The sequence below is a fragment of the Protopterus annectens genome, chromosome 5.part1 (genome assembly GCF_019279795.1).
Source record: "Protopterus annectens isolate FY-2018-M chromosome 5.part1, PAN1.0, whole genome shotgun sequence".
NCBI lineage: Eukaryota > Metazoa > Chordata > Ceratodontiformes > Protopteridae > Protopterus > Protopterus annectens.
In genome coordinates, this window is record NC_056736.1 from 285,870,669 (window position 1) to 285,898,456 (window position 27,788).

The following is a 27,788-nucleotide window of genomic DNA, read 5'->3' on the forward strand; positions in this document are numbered from 1 at the left end:
TATGTGATGAGTGTGGTGTGGTGTGGTGCAAGTGTTTACCTTCTCCTCTTGACTGTCAAGTTCAGTTTTGGTTGGAGAGAGCTTTACCTCTAGTTTGGGTAGGTAAGTGCATCTCTCACAACAAACAAAGCTAGATTCAGCATGCCTAAATCTAGTCTATGCTACAGCAAACAAGGTGCAGTAATGAAAATGATTTTCTTGCAGTTTAATAATGTAGTTATGAAAGATGAGACGAGTCTTTAAAAGTGCAGTGTATAACTGTGATGGGTACTGTTGGAATTGCTCATAAGTGGACTGACTGGAGTGGGATCCATGAGTAGTAATAGGAAAATATAATTTGTCAGCTATTGAGTGCCTCATAAATGAAAACAGAGGTGTGGTTAGATAATGTGGTCAAGCAGAAATCTGCATTTTATGGCAGTTTTGAACATTTAAATTAATATCCTTAAGTAAGATATAATGTTATGTCTTTCGGCGTATCCCGGTTAGGGGTCGCCACAGCGGAACTCCGGCCCGCTAATGTTTTGGTAGTGGATTTTTACGTGCCGAGTTACCAGCCCTGACGCACAACCTTCAACGAAGGCATGCCCATTCGCGCATGCCTCCACACAGAAGACGCTCTAGCTGAGAATCGAACGGGACAATGTCTTGCTTTGAGGCGACAACGCTACCGCAGCACCACTACCGCGGGTCAAGTTGGTAAAAAGGGCACACTGCTGAATAATGCAAGTTTGGTATTTAAAGGGCACACTTGTAAAGAATGCTGATTCAGTATGTAGTAAATTCAAAAAAAAAAATTGTTTTAATTCCATGTTATTCCAAGATAAATGTGGCTGAAAAGGACTTGAAGGTCACAAGACCTAAGGGGAGAATGAAAACGAACATATTCTTTTACATTGTCATATTCAAAACTCTTATGTAACTGAAAATAAAAATGAACGGAAAGTTGTGAAAACTTAGCTGAGGTTGAAATTATAGTACTACAACAAAGAACAGTTGTATATTTTTTGACTGGAAGCAGTTTGCTGCAAGTCATAAATATGAAATTATACAATTAAACGTTTTAATATTCAAAAACATACACACTAATTGAACAAGACCATTCAGCATGCTTGGCAGTAAGTGAGCATTCTTTATAGAAAAAAATCCAGTCACTTGAGTCTTGTTGAGCATCTGGAAAAAAAAAAAAGACCGCCTAGGAAGGGAGGAAACTGAAAAGGTTATCACTTACCAATCCCCTTATGCTGTATTGACTATTTTTTATTTATTTTGTTTGCATTTGTTTGCCAGGGTAGTCCACTGGGCCTTTATGAGCCCATTTTCAGTGGAGGCCCAGTGAGAAAAACTCCAGAATAACATGAACATAGAGGTGAATACACACAATGTAAATAAATTTGAAGAGTGTATACAACAAAGCTAACATAGTTAATTGTTGAATTACCAGTAAAACACAAATTAACAAATAGAGAACAGCTAAATCAGAGATTAAGATTACATAAAGTTTTCTGGCATTAGAATAGTGAGGATTTCACCCTGCATTTATTAGATAGTAGATATAAAAACATCAATGTCAGCATTAAGCAAAGACAGTTAGGTTTTGAAAGGTGGAGACACGATGCAGGTACAATTCCAGATAGAGGATAGGTAGTCTCTTAGAGAAGTTTTGAAAGAGGCAAGATTCTGAGTAGTTCTAATAGCTAATGGTAGGGCATTCCAATTTTTGGCTACAGAGCAAGAGTAAAGAAGCTGGCCAGCTGGCAGGTCTAGTTTTTGTACCAGCAAAAGGTGCGGATTCTCTGATCTGAGAGGCATCCTTGGATGTAGTAACTAAATGTCAAACTAAGAGCAGGACAGTCTGATGGTTTAAAGATTATTTTGTGTGCCGTTGTTAATTGCAAGTAGGAGAGGTAGTTCTAGCCAGTTCAGAGAGTGTAGAGAGGTATAGTGATGGGTAGAGTGTTTGGCATTTGTATTGAACTTGACTATTTTGTTATAACACGTCTCAAGTTTAGCTTTAGGGAAGGAATGGAGGTTAGTAAGTAGAGGGACACCATATACGAGAGAGGGTAGTAGGTAAGTGAAATCAAGGGCTTATTTTGTGGAGTGGCTAAGGAAGTCTGTATTTACTCCTAATAGTTTTGTGTGGGTAACAACCTCGATTGTTGTGTTACCTTGAGAATGTATAGTAAACTGAGCTTTAAGGAAGTTGTCTTCTTTGAGGGTGAATAGTATGAGCTTGGTTTTGTTTGGGTTATGGGATAGATGATTATTGTACATCCAAGTCTCAGTGGAGGTAAAGGCTATTTGAGTTATTTGTTTAAGATCAGATATGGAATCAGAGGAGCATATAATAGTAGAGTCATCTGCATATTGATTGAGATTCCTGACAGAGTGAAGAATGAGAACTACTAATGAAAATGCTGAAGAGGAGAAGTGTTTGTGTAGAGCCTTGTGGGACTCTGGTAGAGATGTTAAGATATGGAGAGATGGAGTGTTGCCATTTAACAGCCTGTTGTCTATCTGCTAAGTAGCTAAAGAATCAGTTAAGTGAGTAGGGTGAAAGGCTGGTCTTAGAGAGCAGGCTTAGAAGTAGAGGGTGAGAGACAGTGTCAAGTGCTTTTGAAAAGTCTAGAAATGGGAAGGAGAACATTTTACCAGTGTCTGGGCTCTATTAACTGTGTCCATAATAGATATGTGGGCAGTTGTAGTACTATGGCCTGGCCTAAATCCATGTGTGGGAGATGGGATTTGATTGTGAAGTAGAAAGTTAAGAAGTTGTTAATATGTATACATTTTTCTATGATCTTGGTGATAGGAGAGAGAATGGCGATAGGTCCGAAGTTTCAGATATCAGAATTGTTATCACCATTATGAAGAGGAAGAATAAATGCTTTTTTCACCAGATTTTAGGGACATAAGATGCTTGGATGGATCAATTAAGAAGTACACTTATAAGGTAGGCAATAGCATCGGCTGTTGGTTTTAGATATTGCATGGGTAGGTTATAAGGAAAGTTAGAGCAAAGTTTGAGCTTGAGAAGTAGTCTTTTTATTGTAACAGTTGGAAAGGGTTTAAAAGAGAAAATGGGTGTAGAGTGGGTAGTAACCTTGTGAAAAGAATGGGAGGGTGTAGTGGAAGGGGAGTAAGGGGAAAGTTTTGAGGAGTTGTAAGGTTTGTGCTGCAGTGTGCTTGGGGAAAACTAGCAGTGATGTATGCTATAGTGTTGATAAAATGGGAATTAGTGTGACTGTTTCTTGAAGTTTTGTCAGGATGTGGGCATGAGTTGCTCTTTGTGCCTGGATTTAGCAGTGATGTAATAGAATTCCAGAATTTTTGGGAGTTTAGCTTGTGGTTGGTGTGAAGTTGCTCTTGCCTAAATCCCAGCTGACCACTGTCTCCAACCTACTCTCCAGAATGCATTCCTGTCAACATACTCAAACTGACTAGGTAAACCTCTCATCTCCTACACTTAACCACTAACACATACCGTTATCTATTCATATATAAAACTCACGCTGTGTTTAGATAAATTACATTTTTTATCAATTGTGGTTGTTTAATTATACCTACATGTGTTTTTCTTTGTCAGTTGTAACTAATATTGGTGCTAAGTACATTTTTCTTATCCTGTCCTAACATGTGCTGGTAAAACTTTCAACTGTGATTATTCTGTGCGACTTGTGGGGCTTTTCCCCCCAGGCCTCCTCTGAAAGAGTGCATTTCCCAGTCGGACTACCCCAGTAAACATAAAATAAATAAGTTTTAGATAATGTTCTTTTTTGTCTTTAACTGGTCTTTTTACCTGGTTTGAAAGTTGTTTAAATTTTAACAGGTGTGGAAGGTTTTTATTTGTTAGCCATAGTTTCCATTTTTTTTTCCCCTAGATTGCATAAGTTCCTTAGTGGGGTTAGTCAGCCATGGGGCATGGTTCATTTTGATCCTGTATAGATGAGGAGGTGCAATGTTATTTAGTGTATCTAGAAATATTAAGTCGAAGTAGTTGACTGCTTCATCTAGAGAGAGCATTTTAGCATGCACCAGTTATTCCTTTTTAGTGCATCTATGAAGATCAATGGATGAAACATATTCTAGTTCCTTATTTGTTTATACTGGTGTGGATTTTAAAAGGAGGGGGGCAGTTTGGTGAACAAAGGTGGGTAGGTGGTCCCTGAGTGTGTTTAAGAGAGTACCGGCAGAGGATATTTTATTGGGGTCAATGACCAGAATCCAGTCTGAAATGTAGCCCCTGTCATGTTCCTATTAGGTCTGTTGGAAAAGTGATGAGTTGAGTAAAGTTAAATTAATATTTGAAGATGAGAAGTTAGAGCAGAGGTCTAGCCAGTTGATATTTACATTGTCCAGGGTGGTAGTTTCACTTTTAATATTATTGGAAATCCAAGCAAGGATTTCCTCCAGTAAGGGTATGTAAAGAACTATGATGCACAATTTTTTTTACAGTTCGTTTTTAGGAAAGAAATAAGAATTTCGGCATTAGCAAATTGTGGAGTAGAATTTGTGTATAGGGAGCTATATTGTAGGTATTTGGAAAAAGTATTGCAGCATCACCTCCTTTTTTATGGGGCCTGTCTGATCTTACTGTTGCAAAACCCGGAGGGAGAAATTCAGTGTCCTTAACGCAAGGTTTTAGCGAGGTCTTGTTGGCAGCAATGATATCAGTTCGATTGTAGGCAATCCATGCGTGAAAGTCAGAAATTTAATTACGAATGTTTTGGAGGTTTAGAGTGACCATGTGTAGGGATTTGCTGGAGTTGGTGTAAGGTTGTGTGGATGGACTGGCTGATGTGGGCCCTGGATTGGGGTGAATGTCTCCACATAAGGGTAAAGTAGTTAGCCTGAATGAGTAATACAGTAGCTGTTGGTTTCTGATAGGTTTGGTGAAGTATATTTGTAGGTGGATGGTATAAATATGTAGCAGGATAAAATGGTTATTGTTTTTGTGGAATTATTTTCATTTTGTAGAGAAGGGGATTTATTTGATAGAAGCTAGGAGATATGTCTGTGTAGCTTTCAGATTGGTTAGATAAGAAAGATGTGGTTGTTAAATATTTGGGGGCAAGAAAATGGGATTGAGTGCAGTGAGATGTAATGGGGGGAAAAACAGTGTGATGAAAGGCGAGAAAGGTAGTATGGGTTTGCTAGATGGATACATGATGGGAAGATTTCCAGAAGGATGGGGCTTATAGTTGAGTAGTAGTAGAGGAGTTACAAAGGTAGTGTAATCTGAAGAAAAGGATAAGTAGAGTAAAGTGATTAAAGTAGAAAGCTAGGAAGGAAGGGATAAAAAGGAGAAGAGGAGAAGTTTAAGTAGAAGAGTGATTAAAGTAGAAAGCTAGGAAAGATGGGATGGAAAGGAGATGGCATAAAGTGAAGAGAAGTTAGAAAAATTAATTTGAAGATAAGTAAAGCATGCTAATAGTGGTGTATGCAGATGTAGTGAAGTGGGGAGAGAAGGGTTTAGTAGAGGGATTTGTGAGTTATGAATGGGTAGATGGGGGTTGGGTATGTGAGACCAAGAAATGTGAAGTGTTGGGTTTTGATTGGTTGCAGTTTAGTGGGAGATGCTAAGTGGAAATACGTTTGTGTAGTGGGAGTGGATTGGAATTGGGGGTAGGGGAGGCAAGGGTTATGCACCTGAGCAGAGTGGACAGAACCTATCGACCAATCACCAAACCCAAGCAGAAAAGGTGGCAAAAAAAACCTATCCGGAACCACAGACTACAATGGGGTCAGTACCTATAAACTAAAATTACAACTGCCCTATAGCCTGTGTAAGGTGGGAGATGTTGAAATAATGAAACTTTTTGCTTGTTACCAGCCTTGGCTAGTAATCGTGTTCCCTTGAGAAACATACAAGAAAAATAAAAGAAATGAGGAGTCTATTGTATAGAAGGGACTGGGGGGGTACCTATCATTAGTGACCCGAATCCAGAACCAAAGTCTTCTACAAAGCTAAGTACCCCGTTGGGGAAACTTTTTTTCTTGCCTCAGACCGATGTCATTAAAAGTTAATAACTGTATTTCTTGTGGGAAGCAAATACCTCATAAGGATTTTCATTCTTATTGTATCCCATGCCTAGGCCCAGACCACAACCTCACTGGTTGTCGGTTTTGTGCTAGGTTTAACAAGCGCACTATTAAACGTCTGTTTGATTTTGCCCGTTATTTTGGTAGAAAGTTCAATTATACCATGCCGTCGGAACTTCCGAAGACCAGAATACATAAAAAGCGCAAAGACAAGGATAGGCATCCGAGGCCCAAAACTGACGATGAAGCCTCTTCTAGGCCAGTCGCCGGTTCTCCGGTTTTCTTCGAGGCGTCTTCGCAGCCCCTGATGACCGCTTCTGTAGAACCACTGGCCACCTCTGACTCCCACGTGGAGATGGCTGGGCCTTCGGACACACAAGTTATTCAGCCTACCGAAACTAACCCTTCAGAGGGATCCGGAGTATCTGAGCTGCCCGCAGCTTCAGAGGGTGTTTTCAGACCTACTCAGTTGAGCATTAAACCCTCTGCTAAGTCTAAACCAGCTTTAAAATCAAAGAAACAAATACAGCATTCTCCAGCCCAGGCCTCCATGCCTAAGAAACAAATGCTCAAAATGGCCGAAGCCCTAATCACTCTGATCAGGGGGTCCCATCCCCCTCCTGATAAAAGGCCTAGACAGGATGCAGACTATGACTCATCCGACCAGGTGTCCATCTCTTCAGATTCATCCTCAGACCTAGGATATTCTTTACCCCCTTATGAGGATTCTGATGCTGAGGAGTCAATTCCATCAGCCTCACCACCTGAGAACTACTCCTTTGGGGAAACCTTGCATACAATGAGGGAGCATTTCCACTGGGAAGGCCAGGATTACTCAGAATCCAAGAAAAGGCTCAGAGACTTCCTTGTATTACCTCAACACAGACCCCTTGCTATTCTGCCTGTGTTAGATATTGTGGATGATGTGTATACTGAATCCAGCTTAAATCCTGATTCCTTACCTCCAGCCCCAGTTAAACCTGACATACTATAGAGTCTCTGACTCGCACAAATTTCTGTATAAAAGCCCTGTTGCTGACCCTGAAACTATTTCTCAGGGACCCAAAGGGGTTAAGGCCTCATCAGCCAAGATTCCAGTTCCCTCTGGCAGAGATTCCAGAGCATTAGACAGATGGGGAAAAAAGTATATACGTCTGCAACTTTAGCAATGAGAGCCTTAAATGCCAGTTTCACATGTTAAAATATTAGCAATTTTTACTGTCTCAGGTGAAACACAAAATGCTTCCAGATTCAGATCCTCCTACCTTTAAAGAAATGCCGGATTTATTGCATGCAGCTGAACAGGTGGGAAAACATACTTTGCAATGTGGTTTTGATTCTTGAGGCCTCCTGTAGAACAGCAGTTACAGGCTCTGTCATTAGAAGACATGCTTGGTTAAAAGAACATACATTACCAGATCATGTTAAAGCAATTATTGGATGCACCTCTGCAGCAGGATGTGTTATTTGGAGTTAAGGTAGAAGAGGTATTAAAGAAAATGGAGGATAAGCAAAATATATGCAAACGGTGAAGGATTTCTTACAGGTTCAGCCTCCTAGATTTAGCAGAAATTGGCCAACTAAGAATTGGTCCTTTCCAGTTACAGACAGACCTCAAAGGGGCAGATACAGATGTCCAAGAGGTAGAGGTCAACCACAAGGTCCTTACAGGCCTCGACAATGGGTTGCATCAGGCCAGAAAGAAGGGGAAGACAGGCCCCAACCATATAAAAAGCAGCCCCAATGACTTCCCACTACAGCTGCCAAACAACTCTCTCTTGGCAGCCCCCTTGGGAGGAAAACTGGCACTTTTCTATCACAATTGGTATATGATCACCAAAGACAAATGGGTTCTCAGCATTGTATCTCAAGGTTACAGGTTCCACTTTCACACTCTGCCAAGGTTAAAAGGAATACCAAATCAATGGGCAGAGGCTCAAAAACAAATTACAGCATTCATGGATATGAGAGCTATTCAAAAGGTACCACCACAGGAGCAAGGACAAGGATTTTACTCAAGACTCTTTCTGGTTCCCAGAAAGGACAAAGCCTGGTGGTCCATTCTGGATCTTTCTTCTCTAAACACTTACCTGGATGTTCCGAAATTCAAAATGTTGACACTACAGCAGCTTCTTCCCATGCTGGGCAAGAAAGCTTGGCTCTGACATTGGACCTCAAGGAGGCATACCTGCATGTCCCTATCAGAGAAAACTGCATAAGATACCTCAGATTCATAGCTGGTTCAATGCATTATCAAATCTCTGCACTGCCCTTTGGCTTATCTACTGCGCCCTGGGTCTTCACAAAGTGCCTGCCACCAGTAATTGCATTTTGCAGACAGAAAGGAATTCAAATTTATCCGTACCTGGACGACTGCCTGATTCAAGCAGAGAGCAAGGACATTCTTCTAAAGCATCTGGCATTTGTAAAAAAGTTATTAAGTTGCCTGGGTACACAGTAAATGAAAAGAAATCAAAACTAGTGCTCTCACAAGAGATAATATTCCTGGGTGCCAGCTTGAACACAACGGCCCAGATGGCTTATCTCACGCCAGACAAGCAAGGACAACTGACTCAATACTTTCAATTGATGGCAACAAAGACCCAACTCCCTGCAAGAAAAATTCTGCAGGCCTTGGGTTACATGGCATCTTGCATACTACTAATTCCATATGCCAGACTGCATATGAGGAAACTACAATGGTACCTAAAGAATGTATGGTCTCAACACTGTCAAAGTTTGGAAACAGTTATTCCACTAATTCCTTGCCTTCAACAGGAGTTTCAATGGTGGGCTCAAGCTTGTCACTTCAACAAGGGACAGCCTTTTACTCAACCCACAGCCAGGCAAACAAGGACAACAGATGCATCGGATTATGCCTGGGGAGCACACATGGCAGGCAGCTGTATTCAGGGCAAGTGGCCCGCAGAACAAAGGCATCTTCACATCAATCAAAAAGAGATGCTAGCTGTACAAAATGCCCTTTAACTTTCAAGGACCTGCTTCATCCAGGACAACTACTACTAAAGACAGACAACACTACAGTTATGTGGTACATAAACAAGCAAGGGGGCATTAACTCCTACCCCCTCTGCAGGCAAGCCATGACCTTGTGGAACACGGCTCTAAACTATCAAGTTCGTCTGCAAGCACAATTCCTGCCAGGAGAGAAAAACACACTGGCAGACTACTTGAGCAGAAACATCATGGATCCCCATGAATGGGAATTGAATCCATAAATATTCAGAATGATAACACAGAAGTGGTAGAGCCCGACATAGATCTGTTTGCATCCCCAGTGAACTGCCAGCTACAGAAATTCTGCACAAGGAATTACCATCCACAAGCATGGAAAGTGGATGCCGTCTCATTCATCTGGAAAAATCTACAAGTATAAGCTTTCCCAGCACTACCTGTCCTGTCAAAGGTACTCGTAAAAGCCAGGCAAGAAGAGCCAAAGATGATCCTGATTGCACCCGACTGGCCACACCAGCACTGGTACCCAATCTTAAAGAACCTAGCACAAGGACCACCCTGGATTTTGCTTCAAATCCCACATCTGCTGACTCAGCACAACAATTCGATACTACACAGCCAGCTAAAGACCTTAAACCTAGCTGCATGGAAGATTCCTTAGTCAAGCAAGCAATGCCGCTCTCCAAAGCTGTTATGGATGTCATTCTGGAGGCCAGAAGGCCTAGTACCAGGAAAGCCTATTCGGATAAATGGAAGAGATTCTGTGCCTGGAACCAAACTCACAGCCTTGACCCTCATGTCCCAAACATTCCTCAGATACTACAATATTTAACTGAGATGCTGGACAAAGGCCTCTCCTTCTCATCCATCAAGATCCACGCCTCTGCCATCTCTGCTCATTACAACATGGATCCACCAATTTTCTCAAATCCTTTGCTAAGACGTACCTCAGAGGGGCTAAAAACATAAGACCGCCCCGTAGAGCACCTACTCCAACTTGGGACCTCAACTTTGTTTTGGAAAAATTTACTTTACCTCCTTTTGAGCCAGCTAACACAGCAGAATTAAAATATATCTCTTGGAAAACTGCTCTGCTCCTGGCAATAACATCAGCACAAAGAGTTTCAGAATTATAGGCACTAATGGCAGTGGAACCTTTCCTCATTTTCCACCAGGACAGGGTGTCTTTAAGAACTAACCCTACGTGTATGCCAAAGGTGGTATCCAGTATGGCTCTAAATCAAACTATTCATTTGCCAACTTTTTATCCAAAACCACAGAATAAGAGACTACTGCATTTTTTGGACATTCACAGGCAGTTACGCTTCTACTTGGACAAAATCAAAGCTTTCAGGAAATCTGAGCAATTATTGGTAGCATATGCTGCAGGAGCACAGGGAAAAGCCATTTCAAAACAGACTATTTCAAAATGGATAGGACATTGTATACGTTTCTGCTATATACACCATGGGAAACCTGTACCTAGCAGCATTAGATCTCACTCCACTAGGGCAACAGCCACTTCAACTGCCTACCTCAGAGGAGTACCTACCAAGGATATTTTGGAAGCAGCAACTTGGAGTTCTGTACATACCTTCACCAAGCATTACCATCTGCCTCTATACTCTAAATCCAGAGCTGGCTTCACCACTGCAGTGCTGCAGGGCCTTATAGCCACCCCTAATGCCTTATAGAACCAGCCACCCTACCTCAGCTTTGGGATTCTACCCAAGTGTAATGACTGCAGCAGTGTGACACGATGAACATAGTACAGTTTTGTACCTACCATAAATGTAGATGTTTGAGTGTATACACTGCTGCAGTCCAGGTTACCCTCTCTCCTTCCCCTCTTACTTGCTGGTACGTACCTATGTCTTCTACCCCTTACTACCTATGGGGAGTATTTGCTGGTAGCTGAAAGTTGTTGTTTGCTTTTCTCATGTATGTTTTATTAGCAATTTGAATTGGCTACCTATTTGGGGGCACCTGACATCTGGGGCAAGAAAAACTGAAGAAAATTGTGTCGGCTGCATCTTATATACCCCTGCCGCACTGATGTCAGGGAGGAGGCGACAGCAACCTACGCCGGACCAAGACTTTGGAACTCAGGCCGACTGGGGAACCGCCTGAAGGCAGGATAACCAAAGTGTAATGACTGCAGCAGTGTATACACTCGAACATCTACATTTATGGTAGGTACAAAACTGTACTTTTCTTCTCTTGCACATTAGTGATGTACATGCTATATGCTTGCATAGTGCATCAATAAACCATCGTATAATGACATTATTTGAAAAGGTAAGCACTCTGTTTTTTATATAACACTGTTTGTATAATAGCAGTAATCCATTCCTGTGTTTATGATAAGACCACATCAACTGGATAATTCTTTGTTACCCACACCCAGTCAGTTAAGTATTGTAACAAAATTAAATACTATGAAATGAACTGTAGCAATAACAATAATAACTATAAAATGAAAAATACATGAGGTGGAACACTTAGCTTTCTGAGGCAAGACCTGCTTCTAATCATTTAAGCAACAAACCTGATCAGCAGTAAGTAAATGCAGAGGTGCATTATGATAAGGAAAAATTTTAGGAGCTCGAGGCACTTGAGGCTAAAGCACTAGTTTTTTCGGCTCAGACTCAGACAGCCCAGAGACCCATTAGTCATATTGGACGGATGCAGATAAAAGGATCTAGTATTATGCTAATTTCATAACTACCGTGTATGAAACATGGATTGCTGTATGGACAACATTAGTAGAATGGTTAAAATGATATGGAGTTTTGTAACTAATTGCAGTGTTTTCACAAAAGAAAGATTGTGAGTTAGAAAGGTGCCTGAAGTACTTGTAGTTGTTATATGCATAGGTTCCTTTTTTGTTATATTTCATTCCGTTACTAAGACTGTATTCCAAAAAGTACTTTTTTATTGAAATTGCTCTTATTTATATAAATATATACTGGACAGTTTCTGACTACCTTTTTTATGGCTTCATCCACTCTCAGCATGTTCCAGTTGCGGCTTACCTCATTGTTTATAGATTTTGAATCCAACCTGTAGAGTAACAAAAAACTCAGACTCTAATCTTGTTCCCGTCATTGTCATGAAGTTACATATTCAGTATCCTAGAATAGGTGTGGCTTATTTGTAAAAGCTGTAGGAGTCTGCCTCTACCTTTACTTGCAAATTACTTGCAGGATGCTGTAGTGCAGTAAAACTACATGTCAAGTCATCTGTTTCTTGCTTGAAAAGCTCTATTAATTTGATAATTCTTACAAACTGCCCTTTTGCAATTTTTTTTTAAATATGTTTGATGCATGCTTTTCTTATTCTGGTAGGTGTTACTAGCTACTGCTTCTCTGTATATGGCAGTAGTGAAAGCAGAAGAGCTGTCTTCAAAAGTACATTTAGTAATTTTTAAATCTGAAAAGACCACGTGAATCTTACTGTAATGAAAAAACTTAAAAATTCAGTCACTCTATTTAAATTTTAAAAATTCCCAAATTTAACTGTCATCTGAAGGAAAAAAAGGTTATGAATACAAAGAAAAAAAAAAAGACATGCACAGTTTAAAAGCTCACTAGTGTGCACACACAAATACAAGTGCTTCCACTGTGCTATGGGAACGATTGCTGCTCCAGTAAAATTAGCAGACGACTTGTTGATTAGCTTAGGATTTCAAGTATCTTTCATAAGTGGCTTTAATGTAAGGAGCAGTGACTTTATTTTGGTTCCTAGTGCTTGCCAGCTGTCAGCCCTGTTGGCAGTCTAATGGCTTGTTTTTTATCCCCCACATGGTAAGAACTGATGTTCTTCATCTCACATTGCTGCAGTCCTTACTTATGGGTAGTCCGCTGTCCTCGGTCGGCCCGAATACCAAAGTATTAGGCTGACGTCGGTCATGGGCGCACAGCCCTGACATCAGAGCGTCAGGGTATAAAAGCGCATGACCGACGTCATATCCTCAGTCTTTTTTGCCGCATGGTCCGATGCAGAAGCAGCGTTGCAAGTGCCGTTCGGCTTTCTGAAATTTTTCGTGTTCGGAGTTTCAGACATACCAAGTTGGCTAAGTACCCGTTGGGAGCATTTTGTTTTTCTTGCCTCAGTTATTTACCGGATGTCAGAAAAAGTGAATAATTGTATTTCTTGTGGGAAGCAGATACCGCATAGGGATTACCACCGCTTTGTATCCCTTGCTTGGGACCGAGCACAGTAGTTGGGTGTCGGTTTTGTGCTAGGTTTAATAAGCGCACTATTAAGAGAAGGCTAGATTGCGCTAGGTTAGTCTTTGGCAAACGGTGTAATTATAATATGCCGTCGGATCCTCCGACGTCCGCTTCCACGAAGAAGCGTAAAGACAAATCTGTAAAGCCCAGACAGGATGATTCGTCCATTTCGGACGCCGGTCCTTTAGAGACTGCAGTGGAACAGGTGGATCCGGCTGAAGTTTCTGTTGAGTCTCAGGGGGAAACCTTGATTTTGCAGGATGTGGCTTCACAGGAGTCAGGTCAGGCTGAAGGGGCCTCTCAGGTTACTATTCTCCCTTCTTTGCCTAAGGGGGTTAGGCCTTCTGCTACTGTTTCTAGGGCTCCTTCTAAGGGCAGGTCTGTTTTGCCTTCTTCTGGAGTTAGTTCTGGTTCTTCAGGGTCTGTACCTAAGAAGCATATGCTTAAAATGGCAGAAGATTTGATTACTTTAATTAGAGGTTCCATGCCCCCTCCTGATAAGAGGCCCAGGGTAGAGCCAGAGTTGGAAATTTTGGAGCAGGCCTCAGATGATTCTGAGTCTTCTGCTGAAGATATTCAAGATTTTCCTCCTTATTCGATTCGATGCAGAGGATTCTACTCCTTCTGCTTCCCCTCCAGAGGATTTTTCATTTTCAGAAACCTTACACTCTATGAGGGAACATTTTAAGTGGGAAGGACAGGACTACTCAGATTCCAGAAAGAGGCTTAGAGAGTTCTTGTTTCTACCACAGCACAGACCCTTGGCTATTCCTCCTGTTTTGGATGTTGTTCAGGATGTTTTTTCGGAGGCCTCATTTAATCCAGATTCTATGCCTCCTGCACCAGTTAAACCGGACAGGTATTATAGGGTACCGGAGGCTCATAAATACCTATATAAGAGTCCTAGGGCGGACCCAGAAACTATTAGTCAAGGGCCTAAGGGTGTTAGGGCTTCTGTTGTAAAGAATCCGGTTCCTCTAGATAAGGAAGCTAGAGCTTTGGACAGATGGGGTAAGAAGGTGTACACCTCTTCTACTTTAGCAATGAGGGCTTTAAATTGCCAGTTTCATATGTTGAAATATCAGAATTTCCTCCTTTCTCAGCTAAAATCTAAAGTGGATGCTTTGGCAGAGGGCATAGAGTGTAAAGAATTGCAAGATTTGGTGCATGTTTCTGAACAGGTGGGGAAACATTCTTTGCAGTGTGGCTTTGATGCTTTGCAGGCTTCTTCTAGAGTGGCTGCCACTGGTTCAGTTCTTCGTAGGCATGCCTGGCTTAGGGATCAGAATTTATCTGAGCATGTTAAGTCTAGAATTCTGGATGCCCCTTTACAGTCCGAAGTTTTGTTTGGTCCTCCTGTGGAGTCTGTTTTGAAGAAAATGGAGGACAAGGCTAAGTCTATGCAGACTGTTAAAGATTTTTTGCAGGTTCAACCTCCTAAGTTTAGTAGAAATTGGCCTGCTAAGGGGTGGACGACCCTTCTTCTGATTCCCAGTCTAGGGGTAGATCTAGGCGTGGTAGGGGCAGAGCTCAGAGTACCTTTAGGCCTAGAACATGGAGTTCGCCTGCTCAATCTGCTGGTGAGGGTAGGGGCCAGTCCTTTCGTAAACAGGCCCAATGACCTGCATTTTCAGCTGCCAGATTCTTCTTGCCTGGCAGCTCCTTTGGGAGGAAAGCTAGCTCTCTTCAAGCAAAATTGGTTTTTAATCACCCAAGACAAATGGGTGTTGGACATTATAAACAAAGGTTACAAGTTTTATTTCCATACATTGCCTCCTTTCAAAGGTATGCCAGACGTTCCTCCTCGGCAAAGAATGGAGGCTCACAAACAGATTTCATTACTTCTTCACATGGGAGCCATACAGCCAGTACCTCCTTCAGAAGTGGGTCTAGGGTTTTATTCCCGCCTGTTTCTAGTACCAAAGAAAGGGAACACGTGGAGACCGATTTTGGATTTATCTCTCCTCAACACTTATTTGGACATTCCAAAGTTCAAAATGTTGACATTACAACAGCTTTTGCCTCTGCTGGGAAAAGATCACTGGATGGTAACTCTGGATCTAAAAGAGGCTTATCTTCATGTTCCTATCAGGCCCAGTTGCAGGAAGTACCTACGCTGAGCTGGAAATTTACATTATCAGTTCTCTGCATTGCCCTTTGGCTTATCTACTGCCCAGAGTGTTCACAAAGGTTCTGGCTCCAGTGATAGCCTTTTTCAGGATGGAAGGAATACAAATTTATCCTTATTTGGACGATTGCCTGATTATTGCACAAGACAAGGACGAGCTTCTTCAGCATCTACAGTATGTGATGGTAGTGTTAAGATGCCTAGGGTATTCTGTGAACGAAACAAAGTCCAGTTTAGTACCCTCTCAGGACATGTGCTTTCTGGGTGTGAGACTGAATACAGCTTCCCAGATGGCCTTTTTGACCCCGGACAAACAGAAAAGTCTTTCACTTTATTTCCATCAAATGTCTCTACAGTCCAGGCTGACTGCAAGGACAGTCCTTCAAGCCTTGGGGTTCATGGCATCTTGTATTCTGGTGCTTCCCAATGCCAAATTGCATATGAGGAAGCTTCAATGGTATCTCAAAAATCTATGGACACAACACTGCCAGGATCTAGACACTGTCATTCAGATAATACCTTGCATTCAGAAGGAATTTTTGTGGTGGGCTCAGGAATGTTACCTAAACAAGGGACTCTCTGTGACCCGACCAGAGGCGAGTCAGATTCTAACGACGGATGCCTCGGACAAGGCTTGGGGAGCACACCTCAATGGAAAATGGGTGCAAGACACGTGGCCTGCCAGACTTCAACATTTGCATATCAACTTGAAGGAGATGTTAGCAGTACAATTTGCATTGATGGCTTTCAAGGATTTACTTCACCCAAGGCAGGTGTTGATTCTAACAGACAACACAACTGTCATGTGGTACATCAACAAGCAAGGGGGAACTCATTCGTACCCTCTTTGCAGTCAAGCGATGATTTTGTGGGAGACGGCTCTCAGTTACAACCTCAATCTTCAGGCAAGATTTCTACCATGAGCACAGAACTCCTTAGCAGATGTATTGAGCAGACAAATAGTGGATCCTCACGAGGGGAAATTGGATCCTCAGGTATTTCAAAAGTTGACAGTGTCATGGGGAACTCCAGACATAGATCTGTTCGCTTCTCCACTAAATTACCAGTTGCCAAAGTTTTGCACAAAAGGTTTCATCCCACAGCTTGGAAGGTGGACGCCTGTCATTCAGTTGGAACAATCTTCATGTATATGCCTTTCCACCTCTACCTCTTCTGCCCAAGGTTCTCTTGAAGGCCAGACAAGACAAGCCATCCATGATCCTGATAGCACCAGATTGGCCTCGACAACACTGGTACCCACTACTGAGGAGTTTGGTCCAAGAGCCTCCATGGCCTCTGCCTTTGATTCCACACTTTTGTCTCAGGAGGGCAATCACTTTCTCAATGTCAGAATTCAGTCTCTGCATCTAACAGCCTGGCATATTCTGTTTTAGATTCTGGAGGTTCTCAGCTTCCACAACAAGTTTTGAATGTTATTTTGGAGGCCAGGAGGCCTAGTACAAGGAAAGTTTATGCTGATAAGTGGAGGAGATTTTTATTTGGAGCAAAGGGAAGGACTTTGATGTTTCCAAGCCTAATTTGAGTGCTTCCTTACAATATCTTACTGAGTTATTAGACAAAGGTTTGTCCTTCTCCTCCATAAAGGTTCATGCTGCAGCCATTTCGGCTAATTATGACGGTGACCCTCCTTTATTCTCTCATCCTTTGTTTAAGCAGTTTCTCAGAGGGCAAGAACATAAGACCCCACGTGAGCTCCTACTCCTGCTTGGGATCTCAATTTTGTGTTGGAAAAGCTTACTCTACAACCTTTTGAGCCTGCAGCTACTGCCGAGTTAAAGTATTTGTCATGGAAAACTGCTTTTTTGTTGGCCATTACTTCTGCAAGAAGGGTTTCTGAATTACAGGCCCTTATGGCAGTGGAGCCTTTCTTGATTTTTCATAAGGATAGGGTATCTTTAATGCACTAATCCTTCCTTTATGCCTAAAGTGGTTTCTAGTGTGGCCTTAAACCAAACTATTCATTTGCCTACTTTTTATGCAAATCCTCAAAATAAAGGGGAGAAGATTTTGCATACTTTGGATATTCACAGGCAGTTGCGTTATTATTTGAGCAGAACCAGGGAGTTCAGACAGTCTCAGCAGTTGTTTGTTTCTTTTGCTTTGGGTTCACAGGGTAGACCTGTTTCAAAACAAACTATTTCTAAATGGATTGGGTTTTGTATTTCTTTTTGTTATTCCCATCATGGTAAGGAGATTCCGACTGGAATCAGACCTCATTCCACTAGAGCTACTGCAACTTCTACTGCCTTTCTAAGGGGGGTAGCTACAAAGGATATCTTGGAAGCAGCCACTTGGAGTTCAGTACATACCTTTTCTAAACATTACCACCTTCCTCTTTATTCTAAGTCTAGGGCGGGATTTGCCACTGCAATATTACAGGGCATTTTAGCAGCCCCTAATGCTTTATGATTTTTCCAACCTCCCTTTCCCGTTGCTTTGGGATTCTACCCATAAGTAAGGACTGCAGCAATGTGAGATGAAGAACATAGTACAGTTTTGTACCTACCATAAATGTAGATGTTCGAAGATACACATTGCTGCAGTCCAATTTTCCCTCCCTCCTTCCCCTCTGTAGCTTAGCATGGTTATATGGTTTGGGTGATGGCTGTAGTTGGGCATATCTTTTGGGAAGGTACTCTGTTTTTTGGCTGTGGCCTTTCTTTTAGGGCCTTCTGACATCTGGGGCAAGAAAAGACTGAGGATATGACGTCGGTCATGCGCTTTTATACCCTGACGCTCTGATGTCAGGGCTGTGCGCCCATGACCGACGTCAGCCTAATACTTTGGTATTCGGGCCGACCGAGGACAGCGGACTACCCATAAGTAAGGACTGCAGCAATGTGTATCTTCGAACATCTACATTTATGGTAGGTACAAAACTGTACTTTCTCAAACCATTCTTTCCCTGCAGCACAAGAATTGATCACAGATGCCATCACCTAGACATCCTTCAGGGCTCTTAAGCCCTGGCACTGCTCATTCTTAGCTGACAAGAGCACCTGTCAAAGCAGAGACCTGCTGTTCCATACCCCAGTGTGTGCATGCTAATATGCATGCACACACTACAAAAGGCTACTACCACTAGGTAAATAAAATGTTCTTCTGTTCTCATGTTGCAGTATTCATAACAGTATTCATAACGGTAGGGAGTAGCTGCCTGCAGCACCACCGTCCGGCCAGTATACCAAAGTCTTTGTCTTGGAGGGTGTGTGTGACATCGGCTACGAGGGCCATAAACCGGCATTAGGTATAAAGGTGATGTCTGCATGTACCCTCCTCAGAATTTTTCTGCTGCAGTGATCATCGGACACATGTTCACCAGTTCTACCTTACTTCGTGTTTTATTAGATGACTACAGTTACGAGCATCAAGACCAGACGACCGTTTGGACCATTCAGATAAGCGCCCACTAGGGTTTTTTCTTGTTTTGCTTGCTGTTTTAGACTTGCATGTCAGCTAGGAAAGGGAAATGAGCTTGTGGCAGACAGATTCCTCACAAGAACACACACGATAAGTGTGTTTTCTGTCTAGGTGAGGCCCACGACCATACATCCTGTTCTATCTGTACGTCGTTCGTCCCCAAAGCACTTCATAGCCGACTAGTGACTTTAAATCTGTACCTCAAGAATCAGAGACTCACGTTTGGCATTGGGCATGGAGGGAGGAGTAGGCCCATCCGACGAGCTGCCTTGTAAGAATGTTATGAAACTTGGGGACGAATCCCAGGCTGCACCTCAGATGTCCTAACCAGCTCTAGAGGCGATAGCAGACCCGGAGTCCGTTCAGATGACAGTCTCCAAAGCAGGCCTGGGAACCACAATGGAAGCTGGGGTGTGGGATACTGAAGGTACGTCCGCTGAAGTATTTCAGCCATCAGAGTCTGATGGCAGAGGGGAACCGTGGCTCACCTTCTCGGAAGCCCCTGCTCCTCCTTCTCTTGCTAGGCCGACATCTGCTTCTCTCTTGTCTACCACACCCTTGAAAAGGAAACAGAAGTCCGAACATGTTGAACCCCCTCAGATGTCAGGCTGGGACTCCTTTTCCCAAAGCCTCTTTAAGGCCTTTTCAGGGCTTACAATTCCAACAACTCCCACCTACTCTCACTCCTCAACCAACCCATGTGTCAGGAGGAATATTCATCCTCTGAGGAATCCTTCTCTTATGAGACTCGGATTGAATCCCCCAAGGATTTCATTACTCCAGATGAAGACAACTCTATTTCTCCAGATTCCCCAGGGGAAGAATTTAGTTTTGGGGATACTATCTCTCTCATGAGGGAACACTTCAAGTGGTGGGCCTCTGAGATCTCAGATTCTAAGAAAATATACTTTGACCTTCTGCAAATGGAACAGCATGCTCCCTCAGCTGTGCCCCCTTTACTACCTGCATTTCAAGATGCATTCTTAGCTGCTTCACAGTCTCCGGACTCCCAATTTCCAGCAGCTAAACGACCAGACAGATTTTATAGGGTCCCCCAGGACACCCAGTTTCTTTACAAGAACCCTTCTGCTGACCCAGCTGTTATAGCTGTTTCTGCAGACAAGACCTCCAGATAGCTTCCTTCCTCTCCGCTTTATCCAACTGATAGACAGTAAATTTATGGACAGTACAGGTAAAAAGATCTACACATCTTCCACTCTGGCCATTGGGGCCCTGAACTACCAAACCCACATGGCAAGGTTTGTACTTGATACCATTTCTAAGGCATGCAGCCTTCTTTCTGAGGTCCAGGACTCCCCCACCAGAGTACAATTAAACTCTGTCCTCTCCACAGCATCACAAGTGACCAGGCACTCTTAAGTGCAGCTATGATGCTGTGGAAGCTGCTTCCAAAGCTGCTTCTTCTGGGTCAGTGCTGCATCATTACTCCTGTGTACAGCTACAGCCCCTCCCCATGGATGTTCAGACCAAACTTCTGGATGCTCCATTAGACAATAAGGCACTTTTTTGGACAAGCCTTTGCTGAGCTTCTCAAATCCCTCCAAGAGAAGGGAAAAGAGTTGCAAAATCTAAAACACTTTTTGGTGTCCCCCATTCCTAGACATCATAGAAACTACCCTCAAAAACCATCCTTTGTACGAAGGGAATAATTTCCCTCAACACAATTATTCAAGGGACATAGGCAGCAGAGAAAGACTTCTACCTCAAGACTGTCCTCAAGATCTTCTGCCACTCCCTTTTGGAGACAGCCTGACCATCCCAGGCCCCCTCCACTGTGACTCACCCACCCTGCATCCAGAAACTCCCCTATCCCTCCATCTCACTCTCTCCTTCCCCTCCTGGCAGAAACTTACAAAAGAATGATGGGTCCTCTCCATCATCCAGAGAGGATATTACATGACTTGGTGGATGCTCCCACCCTTTCAGGGCATTCCACAACCACCAAAAAAACAGATTCACCTATTCCCACCCATTGTTCAACAACAACTATAAACCCAAGGCACCATAGAACCAGTTCCCACCCCTCAAAAGAACTCTGGGTTCTACTCCAGAATGTCCCTGGTCACCAGGAAAGAGGGTCCCTGTAGATCTATCCTGGATATTTCTCAGTCTTTCCCTTCTCATACCCAGCTTCAAAATGATAACCTTACCTATTTTGCCTCTAATTCCCCTCAAGCCTTCATGGTGGCTCTAGATCTCAAGGATGCCTACCTACACGTCCCCATTCATCTGGATTACAGGAAATTCCTCAGATTTTCTATAGGCTCCTGCCATTTTCAATTCTCTGCTTTGCCCTTTGGTCTAGCCACAGCCCCCAGAGTGTTCACCAAGTGTCTAGCCCCCTTCATTGCCCATTGCAAGACACAGGGTATACAAATTATATCTCTACCTAGACAAACTAATCCTGCACCAACACCATCAACTCCTACTCCTTTTGCAGCAGGTGTCACACACCCCCTCTCTCTCTTGGGATTTACTATAAATGTAGAAAAATCTTACCTGACTCCTTCTCAGGACATGATTTTTCTGGGATGCAGACAACACACGGACAGCATGAAAGCCTTAATACCAGACCAAAGGATTCAAGAACTCTGTCTGTACTTCAACCATATCCTTTCCTGAACTTTCCTGACAGCTCGGAAATTTCTGAAACTGTTAGGCCACACGGCATCCCTTATACACATGCTGCCTTTGGCAAAGGCAAGACTACACATGAAAAAAATTCAGTGGGTACTGAAAAATCTATGGAACCAACATTTCCAACCCTTGGATGTGCCCCTCCCACTCCTCCCTTGCTTAAAGAGGGAGATCCAATGGTGGATATCTGCAATACAGACCAACCCAGGGCTCCACCTTCAGACCCCAGCTCTACTTCAATGCCTTTACACTGATACTTTGGACCTAGGATGGGGGGAGTGTTGCAAACAAATCAACAACACCTCTCAGTACAAGGCAAATGGTCCGCTCTAAGAGTAAAGACCGCATCAACATCAAGGAAATGAGAGCCTTGTTGTTAGCCTTACTAACATTCCAACCCTCTACCCTGCCAGAAACCTTAAAGGTAATCACAGACAACATGACAGTTCTGTGATACATAAACAAGGAGGAATCAGGTCATACCCTCTATGCAGACTGGCAATTCAGATTTGTAATCTGGCAGACTCTCTCAAATTACACCTGTTGGGCATGTATATCCCCTCTCAACAGAATGTGATGGCAGACACACTCAGCAGAACCTCAGCCCCCTCTCACAAATGGATGCTACAGAGGGAGGTTTTCCTAGACCTGTTACACAGGTGAGGTATTCCACAGGCAGACCTCTTTGCCTCCCCAGACAATATGCAGATGCCCAACTTCTGCACAAGGAACCCACACCCACAAGCGTGGAAAGTGTACGCCTTCTTTTCATGGGGGGGGGGGTGGTTCTGTGCACCTTCCCCCTTTCACTCTGATCCAGAAAGTTGTCCTGAAAATTCAGAGGAAAAACCAAAAATCCTACTGGTGACCCCCTTTTGGCCAAGACAGCATTGGCTTTCCCTCCTTTTTTCTCTACCCAAGGACAATCACCACAGGTTACCCCACAGGATAGACCTGCTCACACAGAACAAGGGGTCCCTGCTACAGCCGTAGGTGAACAATCTAAAACTGACCTTATGGGTGATGGAATCCTGATCCCTTGCAGACGCCTTTACTCAGAGGACGTCCTTAATGTTCTGCAGGAGGCCAGAAAATCCAGCCCTAGGAGAAGCTACATGGCTAAATGGCTCAGATTCTCCAATTGGTGCCATAGGAACAAACAGGACCCCCTTACTACCTCCATCCCTAGGGTCCTGTCCTACTTATGTGAGCTACTCCAAACAGGGCTGACATATTCCTCATCAAAGTCCACTTGTCTGCCATCTCTGCCTGTCTGTCCATTTCATCTCCCGTGGCATCCAGACTGGAAGTCTAACTCTTTTTTAGAGGAGTCCTCCACATTAAACCCCCACGGAAACCCATCCCTCCGCCATGGGATCTAAACTTTGTATTAGAAAAGCTAACACTATCTCCTTTTGAACCAGCACATTCTGCTTCTCTGAAATTTTGTACATTCAAAACAGTTCTGCTAGTTGCCCTCATATCCGCCAAGAGGGTTTCAGAGATCCAAGCCCTGATGGCCACACCCCCCACCTAGTCTTTCACAAGGACAGAGTGGTGCTCAGGACCAACCCCTCCTTCATGCCCAAGGTAGTTAATGAACTCTCATTGAATCAAACCATTAACCTACCTGTCTTCTACCCCCATCCTCAAAATGCTTCAGAGAGGACCCTTCACTCTCTGGATGTGCACAGACAACTAAGATATTACCTAGACAAAACCAAAGACATCAGGAAATCAGAACAGTTATTTGTTTCCTTCCATCCCAAAGCGCTAGGGAAATCTGTATTTAAGCAAACCATTGCTTCATGGATCTCCAAGTCCATCTCCTTCTACTCCCACCATGGAAAAACCTTACAGGGCAGTATCAAACCACATTCCATCAGAGCAGCTGCCTCCTCTTCTGCCTTTTTCAAAGGCATAGATTCCCCTTCTGTTTTAGAGGCAGCCACTTGGACCTCAGTGCACACCTTCACCAAACACTACAAGCTGGACATGGCATCCCGTGCTAGAGCTGGTTTTGCCAGGACTATCCTACAGGGTCTCCTGGACCATGGAAACCCTTCCTCCTCCCATGATCATACTTAAAGCTGTGGTACTCTCCCTGCTGTTATGAATACTGCAACATCAGAATAGAAGGGCGTAGAATAGTTGTGTAAGACCTTACTATAACCATAGATGTCCTTCTCTTCTATTTTGCAGTATTCAGTCCCACCCTCCTACTCCCTATTTCTTGCTTCTGCTGTAGCAGGTATTTTATGAACACCTGTGGCCATCTTCTTCTCCAAGTCTCTACCTATATAGCCTTATTACTGCCCTGTCTCTAGCAGGTGTCTAAGTCTAAGGGTCCCAGGACCCTCCTGAAAAATATCAGGGGCTCTAGTATATGCAGCAGAAACTATTCTGAGGAGGGTATGTGCGGACATCACCTTTTTAACTAACGCCAGTTTATGGCCCTCATAGCCGACGTCAAACGTACCCTCCAAGACAAGACTTTGGTATACTGACCAGACGGTGGTGCTGCAGACAGCTACTCCTACTGTTATGAATACTGCAACATAGAAGAGAAGGACATTTATGGTTATGGTAAGGTCTTGCACAACTATTCTCTCTGTTTACATCCCCATTTCTGGCCATGTTTGGTACCTGGCAAGCCTCCATTTGCACAGTGTCAGTTCATCGACCAGCCCCACCATTATGTGCAATGAGAAAGCTAGCACTAGTTGCTCAAGTCTACAGTCTCCCACCCAGCTTTCTATCACATGAGCCTCTGTTTGAACTTGAATTGTTTTGTTTGAAGCCAGAGATGGGCTTAGGGAGTAGTGAATTTTGATTATGTAAACATTACATACTTTGAATTCATGGCAGTGTATTTTCAATTCTGTGGTGTATTGAGTTTTACATTTTGTAATTTGTTTTTAATGTTGCTATGGAACGGGCTCCCCATCCATAAAAACAAAGTTCATCCTTTTCCATTTTCAAACACAGCTTAGATCTATGGATGGGAAACAGAAAATGTACCCAAGGACTGCCCCCTGTACTGTAAATGGACATATGTAGCTCCTAAATGCTTTATCCCATGTGTGGGTTCCCTGAAATTCTCCATGGTATGATACCAGTTGTTCATATTAGGGGTAATATAGAACTACTGACCATGGGATGGTTAATGGTAATCTAACAAAATGGGCTAGGTTATTTTGAACATAAAAAGGGAACTTGACTAGGTTAAAATGGCTCACAAGAGCATCTAGCCTAGTACTTACATTTGAACCTATATGCATCAGATATTGGCATACAGTAGTGCTTTGATTATCCTTTCATGTTTCCTTTCTCTGTCTGGTTTGACTGAGGTTGAAGAGAATGCATTAGTTAGTGAGCTTTTTGAACACAGTAAATATAAGTAATCAGACTTGAATGTTTGCGAACAAATATGCAGAGACCAGAGAATTACAAAGTGGAGATAAATTAAGGGCAGGGTAAAGTTAGGAGAGAAAAAAAAGCTGTGTCATATTTTTTTCAGTTATGCTCTCACATAGTAACAGTGTAAGATGCCAGTAGCAGTATTTAAAGATAAGAAAACTTCTACGTCCATCCTGCTGTTTTTTCCTTTTCATGTGAGAGGAGAAACTGCTGACACATTTTTTGGAAGAGACCGTTCTGTCAAGCTAGCTGTTTATTCATTGCTGTTTGTGTAGAAGAGGAAGCACTAACTACTTTCTTAGAAAGAAACGTACCACTGCATTTAAATTAATCAAGTAAGATATTGTACATTAATGATGTGGATGCAATGTGACATCACTTTCAACATGGATTGCTTTGAGTAAGTATTTTGTTACTTTGCTTAAATGCTAGTTTATTAAACTTGTTTCTGCTGACTTCCTGCCATGGGTATATCTGCTGACATTACTGTCTTTAGGAAACTGAAGTCAAACAGTTGTGGGTTGTTGTAGTTGTAACACGTAGATTAGTTTTTATTGTAATTTCAGGGAGTGTGTGAATTATTTCAGATTTAATTGCTTTCTTTTTAGCTTTGCATAGGGGGTAGGATGTTACATTTTAATATCAGAGAGTGAGCATGGATATAGTGGACAAGTAGAGGACTGTTGTATTCATTTAGAGCTTTGGTGGTTGATCACTGGAGACCTCCTATTGTTGTGTGCATTTACTGCCACAGAGGGATTGTTCAACTTTTCATTTTAGCAGAGTCTTGGTTGGGTGGGATGGCAAACTCCTAAGAGATGGTCGGTCACAGTTTTTTTTTCTAATATGTGTGTCAGAACTGCAATTAAGGTTTAAAGAAGACTTTTGTTTTAACTTTTAGAGCAGCTTTTATGACCTCTGAGCATTCTCACTAGAATTAGTAGGTGAAACACAGATCACCTTTAATGGCATTTTAACAGAGTCTGAGTAGGATGAAGAGCTGAAATGAAAGGATGATTTTTTTCCAACACATTTTACACAGAAGGCTTCATTTGCAGTCTGATAAGCAGAGTTTCTTTTTGCCATAGAGTAACCTTATCAGATGTTGAGAACTCACCGTTTTCTGTGAGGGCATCATTGGCTTTTGCGACTGGGCAGTCCATTTAGCCTTTGCATAGAGCCACTTAAAGCCAATATTTAAAATACTGGCATGGAGGAAATGAGGGGAGACAGCAGGTCTTTGTGAAGTATAGATGGCATTTACAAAGAAAGAAGCAGGTCTCTGTTGCTTGTGTTTGTGTGTGTGTGTGTGGGGGGGGGTTAATTAATTACTTTGTAATATACTTTGTGGAGTAAAGTTTAATTCTTGAGAAGCAATAGTTACTCGAATATATGTTGCTTCAGTGTTGGCTAGGAGAGATACTAGTGCCAAATTATAACAACATTGTCAAGTCAGGAAGTGTTTGATTTACATTGTGTGTGTGTGTGTGTGTGTGTATATATATATATATATATATATATATATATATATATATATATATATATATATAACTTTGTGTGAACTGTAATTCTTCCATTTGTCTCTAAATAGTAAGACTGTAACGTCATTATATGTTATGATCTAGCCTAAATCGCCAAATTTGATTTGCAGATTTTCTGTTTGAACACACAGTTCATTACTTAGGTTGTGACTGGCAGTGTTTCTTTCTAATGATAGCTACGTTTTAGTCAGGCTAGTGTTTTTTTTTTCCCCTGAGATTCCATCATTTATCCTGTCCCAGCTGTCCCCTTCTCCTCCTTGCCAGATTCTGTCGCTTGTCCTTTGGCTAGGGTCTGTCCTCGGGGTGGGGCGGGGCCAGACAGAGACTCAAGAATGTGACCACTGTCCTGAAGTTTGTTAGAGAAGACTGGTAAGCCCTAGGTGTAGTATTTGGCTAGTATTTTTTTGAGTATGCTTAAAGATTAGGTGCAAGTTCCAAATTTCTGCATTTTGTAAATCTTTTTTTTTTTTTTACTATTACAGAGCAGATGCAGTTACATCTTGTACAGCCCATGTTTAAATTGTTCTGCAAGTGGTAGTTTGAAAATTTCTGCTGCTAGTGTGTCTACTTAATGCACAGCATTCTTAAGAGGATCATGTGCACCTAAGCATTACACTGTGATATTCAAGCTGTAAAGGCATTTTGTGTGCAATGTAGTATTCAGTGAAGTAGTGCTTGTTGCTATTCAAATGACACTAACTTTTAAATTATAAATAAAATCTTAAATTTTGATTACTTATACTCATGACTTGCCTCTGAAGCTTAACAGTACATGTTGCAAGACATGAGCTGATGATTATAGAATATAACTGCATCATTCTGCAGTCATTGCAGAAGCAAGTTAGTAATTTAATAATTTAACTTAAATTGTTGCCTCAAAACTCTTAGCTAGGTTAACAGCTGTGAGCAACAGAATTTGCATACATTTTTGTCTAATTTAAATGTATTTGTGGATAAGAATATTTGTTTTTATCAAGTCCCTACAGGTCTTTCTAAAGTGCACATGTGAAAAACTGATATTTTGAAATGCGAGAAAAAATATTGCACATGATCTTCAACTCTTCTTGTATGGCAGTTGATGGGTACACTGCTGAAGCATGGCCCACAGCACTGATGCAGTGGTGTGTGTTTGCTTACACACGTACCTTTTCCCTGCCCTGGTAGAAGGTAGAGAAACCTTTACTAAGAGGGTTACTGCAGCAGACGCAAGTGTACCTAGACCATTGGCATAAGATGTGAGCAGATCTGCAAAGCATTAGGAAGTATGATTATCTTTTTGTGAGCTTGAGTGAAGACACTTTGTTAAAGTGTCTATCCCATGTTATTGTTCTGTATTATGACAAA

General features: G+C 42.4%; 1 protein-coding gene across 1 annotated transcript in view; it reads left to right on the forward strand.

Moving 5' to 3' along the window:
* ITSN1 (intersectin 1) overlaps positions 1 to 27,788 on the forward strand; it is a 2,682,533-nt gene that overhangs the window by 225,157 nt on the left and 2,429,588 nt on the right. The window lies entirely within an intron of this gene.